Source organism: Lycorma delicatula, chromosome 5 (genome assembly GCF_047948215.1).
Source record: "Lycorma delicatula isolate Av1 chromosome 5, ASM4794821v1, whole genome shotgun sequence".
Taxonomy (NCBI): Eukaryota; Metazoa; Arthropoda; class Insecta; order Hemiptera; family Fulgoridae; genus Lycorma; species Lycorma delicatula.
Window position 1 is genome coordinate 18,085,767 of NC_134459.1, and position 12,968 is coordinate 18,098,734.

General features: G+C 29.5%; 1 protein-coding gene across 4 annotated transcripts in view; it reads right to left on the reverse strand.

Annotated features, from left to right (window-relative positions):
* The window catches only part of tinc (transmembrane protein tincar), a 907,523-nt gene that overhangs the window by 231,596 nt on the left and 662,959 nt on the right, over nucleotides 1–12,968 (reverse strand). For all 4 annotated transcript variants that reach the window (XM_075365745.1, XM_075365746.1, XM_075365747.1 and 1 more), the window contains one exon: nucleotides 10,241–10,305. The gene's annotated coding sequence lies outside the window, so the exon portion shown is untranslated. The remainder of the gene's footprint in view (nucleotides 1–10,240; nucleotides 10,306–12,968) is intronic.

The window sequence follows — 12,968 nt, forward strand, 5'->3', positions numbered from 1 at the left end:
TCTTTCCTTTTTTTTCGGTTGTCACGCTCACATCATAATAATTTTGTCATAGATTTCCTGTGATGAACCACATTAAAATTATATTATAAACACATTAATTTTAAAACATAGAATTACAATTTTAATTAGACCCAATGATTACATAACTCAGCTGGACAAGCATACGAATCATCTGGCGCTCAATCTACTTGAAAATGATGAGGAAGCGTCTTACATCATCACCATTATAAAGTTTATAATTCAATGGTTTTGCAGACGTTAAAATCTTCTTTTTTTTTACGAATAAATCCACTAATTTCAACGATTATTTTTACTTTTGTTGAAGGAAAAATGAAAATAAATTATTTCTGTATAAGATTCTTTCCTGAAACCAATATGGTATGGTGCACAAATATGGGAGACTAGTTGAAATAAAAACATTGAAATCATCCAAAGGTTTCAAAACAACGTCCTCGGAATGGTATCAGTGGCTCCGTGGTTAACTAGGAAAGATGAGGTGCACAAGTATCTTGAAGTGCCTCGTGTTCGTGAAGAACACGAAGAACCAGTAGGGATTACATTTACAACTTAGACAAAATCTATTTGACAATGGTAAGGAAGTAAGACGATTGAGCAGGTTGCACGTACTGGACCTCGCAGATCTTTGCGAGAATGGATGATCACTGGAGCGCATAACCCGTGGAATGATACAGTAGTTATTATATTAAAGATAGTTAAACGTTAAGGATCTTTACTTGAATTTGACAATGTTGAAGATGGTGATTGACTCTGAATCGGTGGTCTGATTTTCTGTTGAGAATTCGGTGTCTTTATTGTTTTGTGGTTCTAGTTTTTATCTGACTTTATTATTTGTGATTTAACTTGGTTGACTCTAATAATCCACCGGGTTAGTCTAGTGGTGAACTCGATATCGCAAATCAGCTGATTTCGAAGTCGAGAGTTCTAAGGTTCAAATCCTTGTAAAGGCCTTTTATATGGATTTGAATACTAGATCGTGGATACCGGTGTTCTTTGTTGGTTGGGTTTCAATTAACCACAAGTTTCAGGAATGTTCAACCTGACACTGTATAAGACTACACTTCACTTACACTTATATGTATCATCCTCATTCATCCTCTGAAGTAATACCTGACTGTGATTCCCGGAGCTAAACAGGAAAAAAAGAAAGAAAAAAGGATTGACTTTAATGTTTTTTAAGGATCGATCTAATGTTTTTTTTAATGTTTTTTTCTAAAAAAGGATTTTTTAAAAAAAAATCCTTTTTTAAGGATTTTTTTAATGTTTTTTTATTATTTGTTATCTGTAATCTTTGTTTAATTGCTTATTAACTAATTGCTTATTTTGTGTTATGGCGGGTAATGGAAGTTGTTAATATTGTACTTGAGGTGGGCTATCTTCGGATAGCCTCTGATACGTTACTCTTAGCCAAAAAATTTACTTATGGTTGTAATCCTTATGGAATGTAAAATTAAAATTTAAAAAAAAATAGACCCAATAGTATTTAAAAATTAAAATAATAGAGTAATAAGAGTATAATAGAGTATTAGAGTATAATAATAGTATTTTAAAAATTAACCTTTTAAATACTAAGAGTAATAATATTTTTAATTTATTAATTTATGTGTAGGTGTTTATTTTTAATTTATTATTTATTTAAATTAATATCAACAAAATTAATATTTATAAACTATAAAGCGAAAAGAAACGCGAACTTAAAAATATTAAATTAGGTAAAAAAACGTGCGTGCAAAATTTAATTTAAAATATGAAAAATGGGCAAGACTTTCTTTTTTAAATAAAATTTCGTGTTCGTTGACAGTTATTCGGTCTTCATTTTTAACCTATTTTCTACAGAATAAAAGTGAAAGGATTTTTGCATGACAAGAAATATTTGAATAGCTTCTACACGACAGCAAATTACAGAATTTCTATACATTTATGGACAGGATTTAAAAAAAAAAAAAAATGACGTGTCGTCAGTAGGTTTTTTTTAATAATATAAAATCAAAAATTTGATTTGTAATACTTTTCTGTATTATTTTTTAATAGATGGATTCATTATGAATTATTTAACAGAAAATTTATCAAAAGGAAATCAGATTTTCGCTTTACTTCAGTATTCTTCTTTCTCAAGATATAAAATAAAAATAAGTGTATTTACTTGAGCGTCTTTAAAAATGAATGAATGAATGAATGAATGAATATCATTAAAATATCTAATGAAATTTGATCATAATAAAATTTTATTTCACTAATAAATAAACTTTTATATACTTTTAAAAATGTGTATATGTAATTTAATAGGCGTACAAGGAAGTCATGTGCTGTCCATATTAGATTTTTTTTTTAACTTTAATTTTCAAGATTTATAATCAAACTATATCTAATATTAATGTAAACGATATGGAAACGTTTTTTAGAAGAGGAGTTAGATGGGACCTGGGTTAAGAATTACAAATATTTATGTGTCATAGTATTTATCTGTTTTTCGGGTTTTGGCTGTTATTAAAAATATTATATGAGGTAGCAGTCAAGCGAAGTGTTCTAATGGACCCACATTTTCTAATAAACCCTTTTTTTCCTTAATTATACTTTAACTATTGCATAATTTTTCAAGTAAAAACGTACTTTCAGGAAGAGTGTCAAATCGAACCCAAACTTTTTTCATCAAACATTTTTATATTTTCGCAATTATACTCTAAATATAGCATCATTAAATTTTTAATATTTAAAAATTCTGTGTATATTTCAAATAAAAATCTGCCGAAAAAGTCATGGAACTCACCGGCTTTTTATAAAAATACTTCTCGTTGCAAACTAAAATAACTAACCTAGCTGCTTTAATTGTCAGTGGCTTATCGATATGGTTCTTTCTAAAAAAAATTTCTCTTTACCAGTTTATTTTCAAATCTTTTCATTTTAAATATAATCATCAATATAAATTAAAATATTTTGATGTAAAAAAACTTCAAAAGCTTCTTTTCTGATTTGTAAAAATAATTTTCTTTTGCCAACAGTTATGAAGCAGTAAAAACTATGCCTGACCGAATATCCGGTCAGGCACGTCTCTTTTCATACAAAATTTCCATTTCATATTCCCAAGAACACGCTTCAAGCTTATATGGTAATTAATCATCCAAACAAATATTGATGATTGTGAATATCTTTTTTGTTTGAAAGCTCTCCTAAATTGTTCAAGTCTGCTTTGATATCTTCTTCATTATTCCGTGCTTTGTAATTCTGCAACCTTAACAAGAAAATACTTCTGATATACTATGTTCTATCTTAATATCTAGCTACTCATTATTTCTCTTTGTTACATTTCATTACCTTTGTTTTACTCTTGTTTACTTATAAATTTAATTCTTTCATTAACAGTGACTCAAATTCATTCTTACTACTTTACAGAGTTAAACTAATTTTTTATTTCAATCAAAAGAAAGATTAATAAACAATTCGTAACATTCCCGTTTTTTTGTCTTTAAATTGTTACTTCAGTTTTAAATACTTCTTTAATTCTTTTTCAATACTTAAATTATAAGCAATAAAAAAAATCGTACATCTCTCTCAAACTAAAACTTACTTTTCCTCGTCGACAATGTATTTTGACAAAACAAAAATTATTAGGGGCTGTAAATATACGCCTGTTAGATTATAAGCGAGTTGAATCGATAAAAAATAGAACACCAATTTCAATATAATGAACCTTAATAGGAAAATGAAGAGTGAAGTGGTTTCCCGTTGGATTCTTTATTAAGCTGAATTTACTTCTGCACATCGCTAAGCGTTAGGATGATATTGAAATAATATGTATACTTTAATCATCACGTAAGCTTACTAAATAGTTAACATCATTACTTTCAGAAAAGAGCACTTCCAGCTTTGCCTCTAGCACCACAACTGCGCATCATACGTATACGAAAAATGAAATAGACAGTATAAAGCAGTATATTTCTGATCTTAAATAATGTATTCCATAATTCGCTTCTATAAATGCCAGGTTTTAGAGTATTACGACTTTCTCGTGCTGAACGTTAATAATTCAAAATTAAATTAAATCAGCATTGTTTAAATCTATTCATTTCTCGATATTTACTTCTAACGACCACTTTCCTTTATTGTTTTAATTAAAAATATGTATACTTTCCCAAGAGATAACAACCGAAATTATACATGTGTATATATATATCTCTAGGTGTTTCTATCTAGACCCACCGGGTTCGTCTAGTGGTGATCGCGTCTTCCGAAATCAGCTGATTTGGAAGTCGAGAGTTCCAGCGTTCAAGTCCTAGTAAAGCCAGCTATTTTTACACGGACTTGAATACTAGATCGTGGATACCGGTGTTCTTTGGTGGTTGGGTTTCAATTAACCACACATCTCAGGTATGGTCGAACTGAGAATGTACAAGACTACACTTCATTCACACTCATACATATCATCCTCTGAAGTATTATCTAAACGGTAGTTACCGGAGGCTAAACAGGAAAAAGAAAGAAAAGGTGTTTCTATCTAATTAGAAATGACAAGAAATTAAAATAATCAATAAATGCATCATAAAAAAAGGTGACCACACAGTTGTAAGAATTTCCCGTCAGGCGGCTAAAGCAGCGTTCCCAGAAAGTTCTACAACTACGGAGTATTTCTGATGCACGGCTTACACACACAATCTAATTTAAAACATTTATCATTTTATTTAAATATAATATTTTTTCGTTTATTTCATCCAGTGATTCTAACTAAAGCGCTCGCGCATACTGCATTTAATTCCGGCGGATGTGGTGGTACTACCGACAACTGTCGGCACTAACTAAACTAACATAATGTAATTTCAAAACTTGTATAGAACAAATTTCGTTTCTACGGTCGGCAGACTGGTGTAATCGCAAGGTTAAACGCACCAGGTACCAAGTCAACCGGGAGATCGAGTTCGAAATCCAGTCAGGCCGAGTTACTTTTTTCTACAGCTGGTGTAGCCGCGAGGCTTAACACACCAAAACCAAGTCAAACGGGTGATCGACATCGAGATCCAGCCAAATTACTTATTTTTACAGTTTAAATATTATTCAATAATTTAATTCGACTGCTCACCTGTGACGTCACGACATAGCAGTAGTTTAGAACATTTTTGGGGGTGAGGGTGCGATTTAGAAAATTTTTTTTGTAGAAATGTTGTTTTTACTTTCTTGTACTAAGTAAAGGAAGTATTGTGAACGCGAAAAATTTTGGTATCAGATTTCAACGCAAGTATCCAATTTGACCATCCCTAAATTTATTTTGACTAGTTTCGGCATGACGTATGTACGTATGTATCTCGCAAAACTCAAAAACTATTAGCCGTGGTAAGTTGAAATTTAGGATTTTGGACTGTTGTAAAAACTAGTTGTGCACCTCCCCTTTTGATTGCATTTAACTGATCCAAAAAAGCCCAAAATCCCCCAAAAATTGGATTTTGGACTTTTTCTTAACTGCAGTAATCAGACCTCATTGAGAGCTTTTCAAGAAGATATCATAAGTGGTACTTATTTTCATTGCTTCCAGAGTTATAGCCAAATATTTAATTAATAATTTAATTAATGAAATATTTGAATCGTAGAAGAGGAAGGCACATCAGTTCGAATCCGACTTCATTTCATTTTTTTTATTAATTCCCTTGACCTTTTTGGTTGATAATTTAAAGTCCAGTAGTTATGGAGATATATAAGGTGATTTAGTGACCAACACCGAACATACACACGTACATACGAACATTAACATTAACATCCGGTTTTTTGGGTTCTTAAGTATCAAAATGTATCAAAATTGGACCGATTACAATACTTTCCCTTCTAGAGTTATAGATCGGCTACAGCGCTATCTAGACGGGAAAGTAAAAATATATAGCGACTGTAATTGGGCTTAGGTCTGATCAATATGAATAAATAAAAACACCTTTGTGTTTTTTATTTTAAAACTCTTAAGTACATAAAAACTCACTACCCGAACAAGAGATCCAGCTGCCTATGATTAAAAAAATATGCAATAAAAATTTGGAGACCTTCCGAAATATTGCAGTAATCAATACAGCCTTGTAATATAATATTATATCTATTATACCCGTAACAAAACAAATCACTTCGTCGAATTTTAAATAAATTTATTTTTTAACGTAAACCAATTAATTTGTTTTTAAATTAATTAGAGATCTTTCTTTGTTAACACGACTTTTTTCATTTTAAAGGAGGTACAAATAATTTTTATAATTTACTCAACTTCTTATTATTTGGTACGGAATTCAAAATTAAAAAAAAAAAATTGTTTAAAAAAATATTAATAAGTACTGTAATCTAGTTTATTTATAAAGATAAATTTTTAATGATTTAAACGTATATATTATACGAATAATCGCGTGTTTTATATAAATGCGGTTCCAGTATGAGGAAAAACAACAGTTGCCTCAGTTTAATTATACAGGACTGACAGCAATAATTTTCTAAAGGGTATAAAAAACCATTTCATCTGTTTTTACCAGACTGCTTGGATTCAGTTTGTTACTGTAAAAGCTGTATAATCCCTCAAAAAACAGTAAATAAATAAAAACACAGGAATAAATTTTCTACGCTCAGATGTAATATAGACCACAAACATTTTAATACACATCTTTTAAAAAAACAAAAGCATATTTCAATATTATTTTTGTAACAAAAAAAAAATTAATTTATATTAATGAAAATGTATACATATGTACGTAAAATATAAATGATTAAGCATGAAACTGAGAAAAATATCAAACCAGTGAACTGACTGAAACGTAAAAAATCTGATGTGGACACAACATAACTTCCTTCTACGCCTATTGAATTACTTATTCACATTTTTTTAAAATGAAAAGTTCATAAAATTTTATTTCATTAGTAACTTCTTATATTTTTTTTATTGTTATTATTGAATTATTATGTATCGTAATTTTTTTTTACAATGATGAGTTAATAATTATTAATAAATCAATATATTTAAATTTAAAAAAAGGAGGTGTCTGATTCGAACCGATGTACCTTCCCCTTATAAGATCCAAGTATATCATTAATTAAAATTTAATTTGGCTATACCTCTGGAACCAATGAAAATAAGTACCACTTATGATATACCGTTGAAACGCTCTCAATGAGAGCTTATTACTGCAGTTAAGAAAGAGTCATAAATATAGTTTTTCTTGAAATTGGGCTTTTTTGGACACTTTTGGTTAGTCGATTGCAATCAAAAGAAGAGGTACACAACTAGATGTTACAACACTTCAAAATTCCAATATCCTACGGCTAATTGTTTTTGAGTTACACGAGATACATAGTATGTACGTACGTACAGACGTTACACTGGAACTAGTCAAAATGAATTCAGGGATGGACAAAATGGATATTTCCGTTGAAATCTGAAAACCGAAATTTTTCGCGATCACAATACTTCCTTTATTTCACACAAGAAAGTAAAAAAAAATAAATCATCAACAGAAAACAAGGATCTATTTACGGTATATATGTACAAATTTTAACTAAAATTTACAATACATTTTACATTCATGTGTGCGAATAAGAGCGGTGAAATTTTTTTTTCGGATTGTCTTCGTTTATCTGTTAGCAATCGATGCTATTATTTAAAATTCGATCATTATTTAAAATCGAATATTAAGTTTTCCCTGAACCCAGGCAGTGAATCTTGCAAAAAATGAAATTGAATATAATACACTGTGATTGTTGAAAACGATCTTACGGTATCTGAATCCACTGAATCTGTTCCATGAATGGATAAAAACATTCAACAATGTTTTTTAAATGTTCTATTGATATAATTTTTTCCCTAGGACGAACAGAATTAAACAACTATCGGATGTGATATCTCTAACACTCATGACCAAGTACTACTAATAAAGTGAACTTGTCATGACAAGTGATAATTGATCATATAGGTAAGTAATATATTTAATATGTAGTAAGTAATATAGGTAATATATTTTATTACAACATTCTACAATTTTTTTTTGTTGGTCTTCAGTCATTTGACTGGTTTGATGCAGTTTTCCAAGATTCCCTTTCTAGTGCTAGTCGTTTCATTTCAGTATACTCCCAAAATCCTACATCCCTAACAATTTGTTTTACATATTCCAAACGTTGTCTGCCTGCACAATCTTTTCCTTCTACCTGTCCCTCCAATATCAAAGCGACTATTCCAGGATGCCTTAATATGTAGCCTATGTATATCTCTTCTTTTAACTATATTTTTCCAAATGCTTTTCATCGATTTGCCGCAAGAACTCTTTATTTGTCACTTTATCCACTCATCTGATTTTTAACATTCTCCTGTAGCACCACATTTCAAAAGCTTCTAATCTTTTCTTCTCAGGTACTCCGTTCGTCCAAGTTTCACTTCCATATAAAGTTACACTCCAAACATATACTTTCAAATTCTTGATGCTTAAATTAATTTTTGATGTAAATAAATTATATTTCTGACTGAAGCCTCGTTCGGCAATTTATATCGCTCCTGCTTCATCCATCTTTAGTAATTCTACTTCCCAAATAACAAAATTCTTCTACCTCCATAATCTTTTCTCTTCCTATTTTTACATTCAGTGGTCCATCTTCGTTATTTCTATTACATTTCATTACTTTCGTTTTGTTCTTGTTTATTTTCATGCGGTAGTTCTTGCGTAGGACTTCATTCATGCCGTTCATTGTTTCTTCTAAATCTTTTTTACTCTCAGCTACAGTTACTATATCATCACCAAATCGTAGCATCTTTATCTTTTCACCTTGTACTGTTACTCCGGATCTAACTTGTTCTTTAACATTTTTAATTGCGAGTTCTATGTAAATGTTAAAAAGTAACGGGGTTAGGGAACATCCTTGTAGGATTCTCTTTTTATATGGGAAAGAAATAAATCCCTACGGATTATGCGAAAAAAATAAATTCTTTTCTTCAATTAAATTAAATTGTACATATATATATATATATATATATATATATATATATTGTATATATATATATATTGTTTTATATATATATATATAAAATATATATATTTTATCTCAAATTACATGTACAATGGTTTCGTAGATTAGAAACCGTAAGTAAATTTCATGATAATTATCAAGTTATAAAGAAGTTTCTCTTGAAATACCTTAATTAAATACATTGTAGACAATATATTAATAGTAAATTCAAAGATAGAATAAGAAATGATAAACTCCAGCAAGTAATAAACTAGAAATTACAATAATGTCCAATACTACGAATAAAACCATAACATAAAAATAACAATAGTCAAATAGGAACAAATAACATTATAAACATAAATACTTTGATAATACACAACTTAAGAAGAGAGGCCTCGTTGAGTAACACTGTTAGGTTTCAAGATCCAAACCATGAATCCTCTTTAACCGCTTTACATCTTTCCCATTCTGTAAAAGGTTAACAGCTAGACAGTTTACGTGGTCGTTAAGTCTTACTTTGTATTTAACTGCAAATTGATCGACTTCCTCTCGAGCACATGGTAGCCCTAAAAGTACTCATGGATTTCTTTGTTCCTTATGAACCATGTTGCCGCCCCTGTAATGTATATCACAGATTTACTCTGGAAACGCTGAATAATTTCTGTATTACTGGTTTTCGCCGTACCCCATAGATGGATTCTGTATTGGTGTTACTTACCGTATCCCAGAGTTGAATTTCGCAGGTCTAAATTAGTTTTAGAATCAATTTATTCAGAAGTAGCTCATTAAATAGGGATTGTTGCGATTTCCTGCCTAATAACCAGTATCCATCCTTAAATCTCATATCCAGTTTTTTCCTTAGTATGAACCTTCCATGTTAGACGATGATCTAGGTGAATATATAAATACCGTAAACTTTCAGCTCGCGGGATGGAACCTTCATCTAAATGGATTCCAAGGTAGTATAAATAAATAAGGTAAATTCTATCAAAGAAAATATACAAAAACGAAACACTGATAACAAACGGAGATTCTCGGTAACTTAAAAGAATCATTAAATCATTAACACGAATATTTAAGTATTATTTATTTTAAAATGGATTTATTAGGAATACAATTTAACTGCCTAAAATTAATTATGAAATTATGATTACCTAAATACAAATAATATCATAAAAAAGCAACTTCACTAATCTATCTCTAATAAAAGCAACTTTATTAATCAAAATTTATCGTATAAAATATTAATTTTAATTAACGGTTATTTAATTACCTTATTCTACGTCGGTTGCATTATTATTACTTCCAACTTCTAACAATAAATTACATCAAAATAGCCTGTAAAAAAAAATAAAAGTTTATAATTAATCATCAATATTTTAACACAGTAAATTCACTAAATATACTTTTATTTGTTAATTTAACTATATATAATAACATGGAAACTATAAAAAAAAAAATACATAACTCTACCCGCAAAAAAATTTTAGTATTTTTTAACATCTTCAGGTTTACTAAAGTTAAATAGTAAAATCATGATAATAAGATCAGAATCATGCATGATACTTGTATTTTCATATATTACTCCTAAAATGTTTGACCTATAAATTCAGTGCAATACCTACCAACCCGAATTTTGAATAGCTTCCCGTATCTTGAGCGGTATGGAAGTGGGTTTTTTTTTTAATCAAGGAGACAAATTACGCTTTTTGAGGTAAAACCGTGATTGGGGTTTCATTTTATTTTCTAGAATGTTACAATACTACTCGCTATTGACTTCATTGTACTTTCAGATAATCGCAATAAATTGAGTATTAATAGTGCTAAAACACTATTGGGTTACTTTATCGGGTAACTCATAAGTTTTGAATTTTTTCCTGGCAGGAGAACCCGGATGTTTCCATTTCAAATTTGGATGCGACGCAAAGTGATGAATTATATTTAGTTTTTAGCACCATAGAAAAAAAACCGTTTTCATAAACGTAAGAAATGGCGAAAGAGAATCTAGAAATCTTTAAATTAAAAAGTAACAATAAAACGATCATAAATGAACAAATTAACAATCAAGCGGATGTCTTTTTTAAGAACCTCAATTTTTTAAAACAGGAAATAGATAAATAAAATTAAAAGATAAGTATAAACATTATAGCAAATAAACAAGAAGAAGGCCAGATAAGGCATGACGTCAAACATAGGGTGGGACGTTAACTAAACGCTATATAACGATTAACAGAAATTTAAAAGTACCAGTACAATAAGTTTTGACAATGGAGTGGTTCTGAAATCCGTAGTGATAAAAGAATGAAGTTAAGAAAAGTAAATAGGACTCAACATAGAAATTTTTATTGAACTTTTATTATTTTTCATTTGTTAAAAAATAAATAAATATAATAAATAAGATCGTAAGAATAAATATAGTATTTTCGATTTCATCGCAGGAAGAAGAGTTGAATTAGTCTACAGAAATATGAGAGTGGAAAAGTACAACTATCAGATTTTGAAATTTCTAAAACTTATCTAACATGTATTTATAATCTTGAATGTAATCAATGACAGAGTTAGAAACTAATCACTTTTCGGAACCATCAACGTGGTTTAGAAAGGATGTTAATAATAATCCTGGAAAGATTTTCCACACGGAAAGAATAGGAACTTAGAAAAGACACACACACACCCATCCACACACTCGCGCGCGTGTGCGCACACAGAAAATGTATAAATATTTTTTAGGAAAACTAGTAATTGCTAATAAATATAACACAGATATATTTTTTCCTTTCCATATAGTAGTATTACGTATTTTATTGTAGCAAAATCGCACTCCACTCCAAAATATACTCTAAACTACTACTATGTTGTAACGTGAGCGGTAGAATTTAATAAATTAATAATATTTAAAGTGTTAAAAGGTAAACTCGGTCTGGCTGTCTCACGAATTTAATCTCCCGGTTGACTCGGTACCTGGTGCGTTAAGCCTCGCGGCTACACCAGTCTGTCGACTGTACAAGCAAAATTTGTTCTATGTAAGTTGCCGATCGTCGCCGCTAGTACCGCCACACCCACACGAATTAAATAAAGCGCGCCTTAGTTAGAATCATTGAATTAAATAAAAGAAGTAATATTATATCTAAATAAAGTGATAAATATTTTGAATTATGTTATGTATGTAAGCCGTACATCAGAAACAACCCACAGATGTAGGACTTTCCCGTAACATAGTTGTTAGCTTTTTTATTGTAAAATATTATTTAACTTTAACTTAAAAAAAAAATTTAACATAAAATTCGGACCGTAGTTATAAAATTAAATTATTTTAACTTATTTAAAATAAAAAATAATATAAATAAAAACCTTAAATGAAATATTAGATAAAGATAGTAACGGTTGTAACTTTATGTAAGCTATTATGTAAAGAGACAATAACTAAATTTATTCCCTTGATAACAGAAATAAATTTTGTTAAGAAGATTAAACCATAATTGAAATGAAGGAAATTTTAATCTGTTATACGAGAAATAGCTACAACCGCTTCTCTTAATACTATTACGGCAAACATTAATAAGGGTAGTAGTAAAGCCGTAAATGATATTCTTGGGAAAAATGATAACAAAGTAACTCAATGTAATCGAGTAAAATAAAAAAAAAAGCTAAGAAGTCGGTTTTTTCTTCCTTTTTTCATTTTCTCTACATCGTTCTTATTTCCTTATAAAAACACAATATATGAAAGAAATGAACAATAAGATGAAATGAAGGAAAACTAGACTAGAAAAACCTGTAAAGAATGAAAACAGGAAATTTTACGAAACTTGGTAGGAAGCTTTTGTAATGTTTATTGTGATTGAACGTCCAACTCCCAAAATAATCAACAACAATCGTTTACTTTTCTTTTGTACCCATTGTATTATAAACAATCACTGTTTTCGAGTTTATACAGACTACATTGTTTCATTTTAATGTAATTACTTCTCTTTGTTTAAATTAGTCGTAGAATTTAAAATCAA